At 39.9% G+C, this 13,055-nt stretch overlaps 1 protein-coding gene across 1 annotated transcript in view; it reads left to right on the forward strand.

The window, feature by feature from the left end:
• Positions 1–13,055, forward strand: part of LOC130927226 (receptor tyrosine-protein kinase erbB-4-like) — a 453,841-nt gene that overhangs the window by 64,146 nt on the left and 376,640 nt on the right. The window lies entirely within an intron of this gene.

Raw genomic sequence — 13,055 nt, forward strand, 5'->3', positions numbered from 1 at the left:
AGTCCAAAAGTGCATGAAAACATGTCTTCAAGTAGCAACCTTGTACACGGCCTAAGTGCGTTCAACATTATTCAAGACTCTTGTCAAATGGGGTGGTGTGGCTCAGTGGTAGAGTAGTTGTCTCCCAGCCCAGAGGTTGTGAGTTCGATTCTCCACCCTGATGAACTCGTCTAAGTATCCTTGAGCAAGACACTGAACCCCACGTTGCTCCTGGTGCTGCGTCACTAGTAGGTGGATGGTGATGTAGTGTTAAGTGCTTTGGGGGCCTTGAAAGGTGGAAAAGCACTATACAACTATAACACCATTTACCAACTATTCACTACTCTAATCACATAAACTTATTTATTACTCAGTCTAATGCGCTTCGCTATGTTGTTGTTTGACCATGACAAAAGAGGAAATAGCAGACAGTTTTGGTGGAGCTGCCACCTACACATTGGGAATGCATACTACATCGGCAAATTGGATGTTTCATGCACTTTTGCGCTTCCGTGTGCATACAGTTTTCCTTATACATAATGGTCATGTAAACGCAGATTTAAAATAACGGCAAAACGCCACTTTTGTGTTATTGCTTAAGATCGTCGTCGTGTAAAAATGGCCTAAGAAGAATTGTTACTCTGTTATGGTTTCGCAGAGAAAATTTTACCCTTTATTCATTTATATTTTTAATTTTGGCATGACACTGATTCCATATTTAGATTGATTCAATTCATGAAAAAAAATCCTAGAGTATTCTCGCACAACTCAATTCTAACACACACATTTTTTAATGTTGCCTTCTTCACTTTCTCTTTAACACTTTGGTCTCTCTTTTTCTACCCCGGAGAAATGTCACTTGGACCAGCATCGTCCGTCAAACTGGCATCTCAGACAGAACGCTCGGCTAAAGGGCCATGCTCCGATTGGCATGGGATCCCCCGGCTGTGCTGTCAACCTCTCTTCCTCGCCTTTTCTTTTCATTTTCTAAAATGCAAGGAACACTTTATTTTTTATAAAAACTGTCATATTACAATACTTAAAAAAACGGTAAGTTTTGTGTAAATCACAAATATTGTTTCATCAGTGTCATGATATTTTTCTTCCATTTAAACTGGTTCATTTAATGTAAAATTAGAAATACATAGATAGAGAACACTGATTAACAAAGTACCTCTGTGACTAAATCGATGCAAACAATAAATGACATGACTCTGGAACACTTGTTTTATTATTATCATCACTTCATATGATTCCAAAGTGTATAATTTATCTACAGTGTCTTCAAATTAAGTATTGCACTTTCCTTTTTTTTTTTTTTTTTAGTATGGATTGCGCTTTCTTTATTTACATGTGCAGTACAGTAGTATTATGTTGTTAATAGGGAGGGAAAAAAAAAAAAATCCGAAGGCTCTTCCTTTAAAAAAAGAACTGTGAGCAACTGTGAAACAAGTGAACCAGACAGAGGAGCTATTTGTGGTTGTGCCCCTTCCAGGTCTGTTAAATCTAAATAATTTCTTAATCTTTTTCCTGTTAGAAAGGCACTGTGCTAAAAGTGTTGAGATTGAGTTAAAGGCTTTTGGACGGCAGTTCAGAATATGTTGGTTACCTTGCCATTCCGAAAACCTTTGTCATGGAAACCATATGCTCCTTTTGAATGATATACAGAGCTTATGCACACATATGCAATGTGTGAGTGTATCCCAAATTTGATGAGTAAAAAAACCTTTGTACATTATTTTAGCCGCTTCACCACTGTGAATTGCTTGGAAAGTGCAACCGGCTTATTCAGTACAATTGTTTCTTTTTTTTTTTTTTTTTTTTTTTTTTTTTAATATGGTGAAGATATGGATTTGAAGACCAGACTGTGGCAAATGTGCTGAACTCATTCACTCCCAGCCATTTTCACTGGTGCAACCCCCTTCGCTCCCGGCCGTTTTACTGGATTTTGACTGATTTTGCAAGGCCCACAGAAAAATCTCTTCTATTGCTATATAAACATGGTACCCACCAAAAGAAAAATCAGACTCTAGTAGTTCATATCTTTTTCCATTCTTCAGAAATCAGCATTAGAAAATAGCTAAGTTTGAGCAATTTTCCAATTTCTGATGAAAAAACAAAGAAATTGAGCTTTTTGTTAATGTATACATTTCAAACAGAACTTTGAATTTAACACAGCTATTTTTTGCTTTAGTTACATCCCAAACATCAGACTAATGTTTTCCTTTTACAAAATAACATAAACAACAAGACAAATACAGCTTTTGGTAGCAAAGTAACAATTTATTTACACATAACTAACTGAGAGATGATGCTGTTGTGGCTGCGACAGTTGGGTTAAACTTTTCCCTCATCGCCGCCTGTCTCATACAGATGGATTTTTTTTAGTCTTTCCTTCGTGGTGACCACTGCCTCGTGGCAGAGTTCGCCTGGGGAACTGGTTTGGCTCTGCGCGTTTCCGTGCGGGACACTGGAGGGTGCGGGGGACACGAGCGGCCAAGCACAGTGGCGCGGGCTCTGCTCGGCGAGCAGCACGGACTTAACCGCATCGTCCACTACACTGGTGGTCGCGGTCGTTCTGCTTGGTCGCCGCCGCCTGGCATCCTGGACGTCCATTCAGTCGTCTTCTGCCGGTGCCCCGGCTGTGTGGCCCGGCCGTTCGTTCCGTTGAATCGGGTTGCGCGTCTTACCAAATGCGCTACTGCCCTCCAGTGGCCAGTTTTATTGCTTTAAAATGGACTTTCAGCTTTGTGCTTTGGAGCTAAGTTGAATCAGAACCCAGAGATGTCTCTTGTGAAAAGAAACGTAAAAGACGTATAAATACGTCTTTGGGACACTGAAACAATTAAAAATAGAACGTATTTATACATTTTTCGGAGCAAATGAGTTAATAGTCCAGATGATGTAATGCCTGTTTTTCTTCTTTTTTTTAACCTGTCCTGTTCAGCTGCTTGACACGGAGAATGTTAATCTGAGTGTCCTATTGGTCTGAACAATTTTAATGTATCACATAGGAGTATGATATACTCTTATTGTGATGATTATTCATTGTGTTTTGTTGAACTGAAAAATGCTAGACAGTCATATTTTTCAGAGATCATTAGTAGAAACACCAACAATACTCGAACACTATTTTCTGTTGTTGACAAACTGACAAACCCACAAGCATCAATACCACAGGAATTGGCATCTGAGGTGTCCTGTAATGATTTCGCAGCGTTCTTTACACACAAAGTACTAAAGATTAGATAGACTGTGTGCAGTTCCAGATTAACAATTGCTACACTAAATGCCTCCCAAAATGTCCCCCACGTCAATCTTAGACAGTTTAGCCTCTTGGACTATGCCACTTTAACAGAAATTGTGTCAAAATTAAAGCCCACAACATGCTGCCTTGACATCCTTCCTTCAAACTTTTTCAAAACTGTTTTTCATTGCATAGCCCCAGACATACTTCAGATCATAAATACTTCTCTCCAAACAGGAGAGTTTCCACAGACTTTAAAAACTGCAGTAATAAAACCTCTCCTAAAAAAACCTAATCTGGATGCCTCAACCATTAGCAATTACAGGCCAATATCAAATCTTACATTCCTGGGGAAAATTATCGAAAGGGTTGTGTTCGAACAGATCCAGACTTTTATGATGCAAAACAATCTTTTTAACTCATTTCAGTCTGGATTTCGGCCACAACACAGCACCGAGGCCGTGCTTATCAAAGTCTTAAATGATATTCGTCGGAATACCGATGCAGGCAAATCATCTGTTCTGTTACTATTGGATCTCAGCGCCGCATTCGACACGGTTGATCACAACATACTACTCAGCAGATTGGAACAGTGGGTAGGGCTTACTGACACTATTCTTCAGTGGTTCACATCCTATTTACATGATAGGGATTTCTTTGTTTCAATCGGAAACTATCAGTCAGAACGAACCAAATTCACGTGTGGAGTCCCTCAAGGGTCAATTCTTGGACCACTCTTATTTAACATCTATATGGTTCCGTTAGCTCAGATAATGGAACAGTATGACATCTCCTATCACGCCTATGCAGATGACACACAACTGTACATTTCTGTGTCCCCACATGATTATAGTCCCTTAGTCTCCCTGAGTAAATGCATTCATCAAATCAATGAATGGATGTGCCAGAATTTTCTCCAGTTAAATGTGGAGAAGACAGAGGTGATCATTTTTGGGCCAAAAAAGGAAAGGTCAAAGATAAGCAGGCAACATAGCACAATGTCACTTACAGCTACAAATCAAGTCAGAAACCTTGGCGTAATTATTGACTCAGACCTAAAATTTGATAGCCATCTAAAGCCCGTCACTAAATCCGCTTATTACCACCTAAAAAATATAACCAGAATTAAGGGGCTTCTGACTCAAAAAGACATGGAAAAACTTATGCATGCATTCATTTTCAGCAGATTGGACTATTGCAACGGTATATTTACGGGTCTTGATAAAAAATCAGTCAGGAAGCTGCAGCTAGTACAGAATGCTGCTGCCAGAGTCCTCACAAATACAATGAAGCTGGACCACATTACACCAGTTTTGAAATCACTACTCTGGCTTCCAGTGAGTCAAAGGATAGACTATAAAATACTACTGCTCATCTACAAAACACTTAATGGCCTTGGACCAAAATACATGCTTGACTTGTTAGATTCCTATGAGACATCTAGACCCCTAAGGTCGTCTGGAACGGGTCTTCTGCATATTCCAAGAACCAAGCAGGGTGAGGCAGCATTTAGTTATTATGCTTCTCACCTCTGGAACAAGTTACCTGAACGTCTGAAGTATGCTCAAACTGTTAGCTCTTTTAAATCAGGGCTAAAAACACTTTTGTTTAGCACTGCATATCCATAACTGTCTATATATTTCAATCTACCTGCTTTGTATTCCTCTTGTGCTTATCTCCATTGCTGATTTCAATTATTATTAGTAGTAGTAGTCTTTGTTATGTTTTTATTTTATTTTTATTTATTTATTTTTATTCTATTTGTGATTAAATGCGATCTTTTGTCTTGGTTTTTACGTTGTATTGATTTAAATGTGATTTTTATGATCTTCATGTGATGTAAAGCACTTTGAATTGCCTTGTGTTGAATTGTGCTATAGAAATAAATTTGCCTTGCCTTTGTTTATTAGGTAAAAGCAGCGAGCAATAAGGGGTTATGGGTGGACAGGAAGGGAGATAGAAAAGGAGACAGAAGAGAAGAACAAACAACAACAAGAAATACATTCAACACCTACATTAACTATGACTATAGTAGCGCTATTGTTAGCTAATTGTATTTCCGGTTGAAACCATGTGGGGGGCCTGATGACTGAGGAGAAAAGGCGGTGGGAGAGTCAGAAAGAGATGTGATTAGGTGGGGTGGAGCGTACACAAATCGGCAAAGTGAGGTGTAGAACCCAGTGTTGTGTGAATCACTTGTAAGTGTGGATATGTTGGCATCCTATTCTATGCAGCCTGATTGCTAATCCTGGCACCGATAGTTTCTCTACCTGAGTGTGTCTAATTGCACCCATTCATGCATGAATCCCATCAGACGTGTGCTAGTCCTGCAGATAAGTAGAAATGCTTTGTGGGGGCCGCCCTAGGGCCACGACCCTCCCCAGCCAATCGGGGGGGGGGGGGGGGGGTGAGCCAGCACAGCCCGTCCCTCCTCCAGCAGCTTCAATGAGGGGGCTACTCACAACTCCTCGGGACCTGGGTGGTCTCTCGGACCATCCACGCCCCATTAACTGGCCTTTAGGGAAGGGATGAGGGGACGTGCCACCTCGCCCTCGCCCACCACTTAAGGCAGCCACCGCCACAACCCCCCAACTGACATGGCGCACCGCGGGACCACCACGGCCCACTAGACACAGGGCAGGACAGAGTCCCCACTCGGAATGGGTGACACGCCGCTGACCCACCGGCACCTGGCAAGCGACCTGCGCCGGAGCCCAAGGAGGTTACCTGCGCAGAAAAGGGAGGGGAAGGCACAAGCAGGAGAGTGCGGAAAAGCCAGCGCGGGACTGTAGCCCCGATCTCCTCCCACCCCCTACAACCAGCAGCCAGGCAATGAGGGGGGCCACGCCCCAGGAGCCAAGTCATAGAGGAAAAAAGTAAGGGACCCACCTACCACCGTATTACTGTGGCTGCCAGACCCAGCACCGTGATGGGATTGTGTGGGGAAGGTAGTGCAGTGTATGCATTAAAATAGGAGAGCCCGGCTGAGGGCAGTGCAACCACTGCATGTAAGTTTTTCCCAGCCGCACATTCCAACGCCTCTCGACGAAAACCCTCCGTGGAGTATAATTATGGGGTGCTTTAAAAGAGTTGCCCGTTTTTCTTTTAAGTTATTGGCTGTCATTAACGCTAGACCTCCAATCCATCTTGACTGGGAGAGGTGAACAAACATTCGTTCATTTGCCCCTCCCAGTTATAATAAATGAGTATTGGTACGTTTGCAATACATATTGTATATGGATACAACATATCAGTAGTAATACTTTTCGATGCTTTTGACAACCCTATTTTAAAGCCAGAGGTACCTCTTGAATTTAAATTGTTAACATGTACAAAGGATACACAAAAGGCCAATTCAGTCCATTCCAGAAATACTTACTCACTTCTAGGCTCACCTTTATAACACTTTTATTTTATTGACTGGACAGTTGCCCACTTTTTTCTTTGTTATTCCTTCTGGCTTCGATGAAAAATATGAAGGATGCCTTAGGCATGTCTTGCCCCATATTTTGTTGGTTTCCAACTTGAAGAGGTTAGGCTGCCATCAACAGATTTTAGTATTATGTTGTATGAGCTATCAGGTTGTTTGTAAGGGACTGTGACATTAGGTAGAGAAAATATGGGCTGGCAAACATGGCGTACTGTATGCTCTTCATGACGTTTGTTTTTTTACAGACATATATACAAGCACACATACGCAAGCACAGTTAGAGGTGGACGCAAAACGTTTAACTTTGAAAGTTGGGCTGCTAATTAGTGGAATTAGCGGTAGATCAAAGAGGACTATTAAAGGGGATGTTTGTGGTAGTGAGAGCTCATTAGCATCACAACACATGGACATGACCATGAAAAGAAGAGCAGCAGAAGGAGTCCCATTATGAAGCACCACTGTTTTTCTCCTCTCTCTTTCTGTCACTCTGCCATTGAGGCAAGTCAAAGGCGATGAGTGCTCATAGAAACACGGTTGTGCCCTTTTACACGGAAAAACATAAACACACCAACTTAAGCGCAAGATTTTCTGGCAAGGAACAAAACAAAGCAGTCCCTGCTCGCTCTCGTCCAATTTTCAGCTTAATTAAGAGGGGAATTAACTTTGATCTGCACCAGTGTAGTTGTAAGAGTTTTCAGCCCAGCACACACAAAAGCACAAACCCATAAGCATTCTTCAACCCTCATAGTCAGACCCAGTCATTTTGCTCTGTTTGAAGTCAGTACAGATAAACAGAAGAAACATTCTATTAGGACTACCTGAGCTGTCCTTGTTAGTCAGATCTAACAGCCTTGTGGCGGAAGGCCTCTATAAGTGTGTCTCTATCTCCATCTAATGGAATAAACAGAACAAAAGATCAAAGCTTCGAATGCAGCCCAGGACATTAGTGGCCCCACACCATGCATCTTTGCTCTTGTGACCAGAAATATACTGAATATACTGAAATATACTAAAATGTCTCTCTAAACATACGGCAATTCTTCACAAACTGCTCGTCTGTAAAACTGGGAAGAACCAGTCTCCACCAGTCATCGGCTTTTGTTCGGGCCCAAACGGATGGCGAACATCAATGTGCAATGAGTCGCAGCAAAATCTGAAACGCCAAAAGAAAGCTGTTATTTTTGGGGGTATTCTAGGAAACACAAGCCAACATAAACTATTTTCTCAAATTTGTTCATATTAAAGTACATTTATGTTTATACAATAACAGTATTCTTTAAATAAAATTTTGGTTAGGTTTTGGAAGTGCTCGGTTCAAAAAATTGTCTTTCCAAAAAAAGTTGCAAAATTTATTTTGTGCTTTTATTTTTTAAATGTAAACTATAGAATTTGTGAAAATAAATAAAAGTGACACTTTTTGATGATATTTCAAATATATTACATTCTGAGTTCATCAAATTAAAACAAAAAAATTGTAAAAATTATAAAATTTACTTATCCACTTGCCTTTCAATGTTCATAGGTATAAATTTAACGAAAAAGCCCAAAAGTGTTCAACTACATATTCCTGAGTGTCCAACACTTAAAGTGTCCGTGCGGAAACTCCTGTAGGACCGCACACAGCACTTAGCTTGCGCTAGTAATTTTATAAGGAGCTAAAATACATGAAACGAAACCGAAATGGTACTCAAGTGACCCAGATTGAACATACAAAACCAAAACAGTTGAACTGTTACATCCTTAGTAAACACATGTAATATATTAGACTTAACCTGTCGCCTCCCTTGTCTTCTACTGTCTGCTTCCCTTTCATCCTCCATGAAACAAAGAAATATCGTTGCCTTTGGATCTGTTGCCTTCTAACGAAATCTGTGTGCGCTTCCCGTCTCGTCGTTATACGCTGGATTTGCCCGCCGATGGAAACTATTCCCTTCAAACATGCAAAAATTGCTTCTGTGTCCTTGACGGTCTCCATTTCGTTGTTTTCTGTTCAGCTTAATTTTATTTATGCACCACTGGTGGGTGTGGCGAGTAAATAATGCGTCACTGGCGCATTACTGGCGCAGATTATAACGTCACAGCAGTTTGTATCAGTCGCAGTACCCATGTGTGAGCACGACTGCCTGGCGAAGGATAGTTACCATGACTACTGGAGACCAAGGGCGTAGGTTTGGTCTCAACATTGGTAGGGAGAATGTAACAGCATAACCTGCATGTACCATACACTTTTTGCCGGGAACTGGACATTTATAAGACCAAACAGACTGGGCGAACGGCGGTCAGGGCTACATTTCTCACCAATATGAACCTAATTAATTGGCAGGCTAAATGATCAATGCAAAATTAGGGCTGTCAAATGATTAACATTTTTAATCAAGTTAATTACAGCTTAAAAATTAATTAATGGTAATTAATCGCAATTAATCGCAATTCAAACCATCTATAAAATATGCCACATTTTTCTGTAAATTGTTGTTGGAATGGAAAGATAAAGACACAACATGTATATACTGTATACATTCAACATAAGGACTGTATTTGTTTATCATAACAAGATGGCATTAACATTATTAACATTCTGTTAAAGCGATCCATGGATAGAAAGACTTGCTGTTCTTAAAAGATAAATGTTAGTACAAGTTATAGAAATTTTATATTAAAACCCCTCTTAATGTTTTCGTTTTAATAAAATTTGTAAAATTTTCAATCAAAAAATAAACTAGTAGCCCGCCATTGTTGATGTCAATAATTGCTCATGGGTGCTGAAGCCTACACAATCAGTCACACCCAAGCGCCAGCAGAGGGCAGCAAAACTCCATAAAACACAATTAACAAGTGGGCATTTCACTGTACTGTCATGTAAATCTGTCTGAGCGGGGCATGTGCGTTAATTGCGTCAAATATTTTAAAGTGATTAATTTAAAAAATTAATTACCGCCCGTTAACGCGATAATTTGGACAGCCGTATGCAAAATACTAAATCTGTATTGACTTATACTTTCATGTGTTCATTGGTTTAGGTGATACACGATTTGATTCAAACCGTTGTTTCAAAAACTATTAGAAACATTTTGAAAACATTTTATTAGCAAATTTAAAGTGCAATATTTGAACTCAAATTATATTAACATACACAAGAAATACAAACTTGTTAATCATCAATTAACTATCCATAAGATGGTAATCCTTAGTTCACTACATTTCTTAGTTTAATTAACAGCAGAAAACATACAAAAGGATATTTCTCTCAACGCAGCTTCCTCCTCGAGTTCGAAAAATTCACACAGATTAATGTTATGCTAACTATGATGCAGGTCGAACTTACAGTAGCAAAATCAGTGGTGTCTACCCCACCCCCACAACAGTGACGCCTTTTTACATTACTTACAGTGGCTGCTGCTGGTGGAAAAAAAACTTGTAATATCCCTCGTCTTCGAAGGGGGCGGAGGAGGCGACATGTTGTGTTTCTGTCCGGCTGTGAATGCGTGTGTGTGTGTGTGTGTGGGGGGGGGGGGGGTCAAGTCATCAGCCAATCAAATGTGCGTTTGAGGGAACATAATGAAAGTACTGTAAGGCTACGTTCATACTACAGGTCTTAATGCACGAATCCGATTTTTTCGTGTTTTTCCGACTTGAGTGAGGCATTAACTTGACGGTCTGAACGTGACAAGTCGCATAGAACTGGACCATTTCAAATCCGATCTGGGTCACTTTCGTATGTGGTTCAAATCCGATCTGGGCCACATTTTTCCAGACTGTCGCGGCGGTCTGTACTGTCCATTCTCCGGAATCGGAATTCATGCACTAATTACGTCAGCAAACAGCAAGAGGCACGAAGGACGGCAGCCATGCAGGCATTAGCGCCTAGCTTGAACTCTGCTTTTAAGCACGAAGCGGGCTTGAGCGCAGTCATAAAAAAATAAAATGGAAAAAAGGATAACCCTGTCAATTTTCGATTTTAATTCTGTGCGCCGAATGAGCAATATTTCATTATTGAACACATTGCCGAGTCGGGGCAAACTGACGCACCCACGTCATTTCACGCACACACGTCAAGGCTTATGTGTGTGCGTGTATGCGTTCTATCAGTCCATATAAATTTTGAAAATAAAACTAAACGTGGATAATAAATGTCTGTTATTGTTATTTGTATCCTCTTTTTAACAAGAAAAATATGATAATCCCTGGAATTACAGCCAACATGTGTGGTCATTTGTTTTGATGCTTCTGCGCATGCGGGTCGTCTTGCTCAGCGTGTGTCGGACTGCAAATTAGTGCGCATGCGTAATACTTGAATGGTCTCAATGGACAAAGTCAGTCTGAACGGGCACGCCAAAAAAACGGATATGACAAAAAATCGGATTCGTGCATTAAGACCTGTAGTATGAACGTAGCCTAATTCACTTAATAATGGTCGGTTTAATTCTATCCTTACAACATATGGGAAGACAATCCAAATAACCGATATAACTGAAGTCATTATACTGTATAATGCAAATAAGGTTGTTTAAAAGTTAGTGGGGACAATTTCAGCATCCTGAAAAGTTGGTAGTGTTATGTCCCTACTGTCCCTATGCAAATTTACGCCCTTGCTGGAGAGGCCTATTGTTATAGGAACTAAGTACTCAGGTTCTGACAGTCTGAAAACAACTATTGATTTTGAGAAGCCTGTTTTCATAAAAGGGACATGGTTTTAAATCTGGAAGAAAAAAACAACGATACAACACAGCATTCAGTGGCTCCGCTGTTTTTTTGAAGTACCGGTAAGGTGTGTGCTTAACTGACTGCCAGTCTAGTTATATAATAAATGCATAAGATACCACTCTTTTATTGGAGCTTGGTAAATTGGGCAAGTGTGTGTATTCTGTCTTTTTTGGGCAATTTTTCATCAACAGAAAATTGTCCAGTCAAAACAAAAGTTGTCTTTAGTTAATCAAAGCTCTGATGACAATTACAGCGAACACAGGTTGGAAGAAAGCATTGTTTGTTACCCATGTTCGCTTAGATCAGAATAACTCATTGGCTGCCATCGGCGATGAAACATGAACAATCACAGCCAGTCCTCCCAGTTTAAATGAATTGGAAGTCCATCGCAGGAAATGAATTAAGAACTTTCCAGAGTTAACGTAACCTTGGGAATAGTGTAGATAAATATTTCTATTTATTCACACAAATATAGATCTGTTCAATTTATATCGTCACTAACAATCATATATTATCCCATTGTACTGTGTTTTGTCTATTTTGTGAAGTCTGGGATGAGTAGCCTTCTGTTATAGGTAAGGGGAGCAAGATACTGCTCCCAGCACTATTCTTGATTTGCCTGGTCCTTTCACTGGTTGTGTAGACGGTGTATATAAACGGTCGAGGAAGCACCTTGCTGTGCTGGGAAAAGATATGTCTCCTGGACGACCAGCTTTAAAGTACTCTTTCCTTAGTAGATGTATATATCTTAGGTGGTTATTGCTTTCTTTTTGTTCCTGAACTGTGTGTCGTCCTCTCATTTTCATTAAGAGAATTAAAGAACCTGTAAAAAGAAAGAATCGACCATTTTCCCTTAATGTGATAGGTCTACTACTATAAAACTAAAAAAACATTTTATGGACTCCCAAAGCCTACATAGGAGAAGGAAAACTAAGTAAAGATAACTAACTTGGCATTGTCAGAAACTTGTATTAATCAATAATGAAGTAAAATAATAATTTTTCCGAACACACAAGGAACATGGCACAAACAATCAAACCCTTCATCTAAGAACTGTGATGAGACGTGCTAACCAGTCATCCAACATGCCGCTGTATGCGTTCAACAGATGATTACGGCATGAGCACTGCCATAATGTGTTATGTATAGCAAATGTCATGGTGGAAAATACGTTCATTGTATAATTTTGGCTTTAATGTCTAATAAATGTCAGAAACACTTAGAAAAGCTAGCTGTTAATAACACGTATTCAGAACTCCTTTCTGAAGCTTAATATATTCGTTCTATTTTGTACCTCTATTCTGTTGTTTTTTAATTAACTGTGCACTCTTTTCTGTGCTCATTTTCTTTTTTTTTTTATCATCTTAGTGAATGGACTTAGAGAACAGAAGAAATATGGAAATTTAAAAAAAAAATAAAATCACCAAAATGCAAACAGTGACTACAAAGTGTGTGGAGTTATAATGTACAAGGGCAGGAAATCATTGTGTCATGCCCCCAAATTGGCAAGTTTAGAAAAGATATGTTAAATCATCCCATTTCACCTGGTGATGGAAGTGTCCTTTTTCAAACATGATGTATTTTTAACAATATGTTATGTTACATTGCACCAAATTTGTAGGTGTTTCCTCATATTGTCTAGCTGCCAGAATGTCAAAACCAACAGTACAGTCGTACCTCCAATTACGAACATCT

The sequence above is a fragment of the Corythoichthys intestinalis genome, chromosome 12 (genome assembly GCF_030265065.1).
Source record: "Corythoichthys intestinalis isolate RoL2023-P3 chromosome 12, ASM3026506v1, whole genome shotgun sequence".
In the NCBI taxonomy this organism is placed as follows: Eukaryota; Metazoa; Chordata; class Actinopteri; order Syngnathiformes; family Syngnathidae; genus Corythoichthys; species Corythoichthys intestinalis.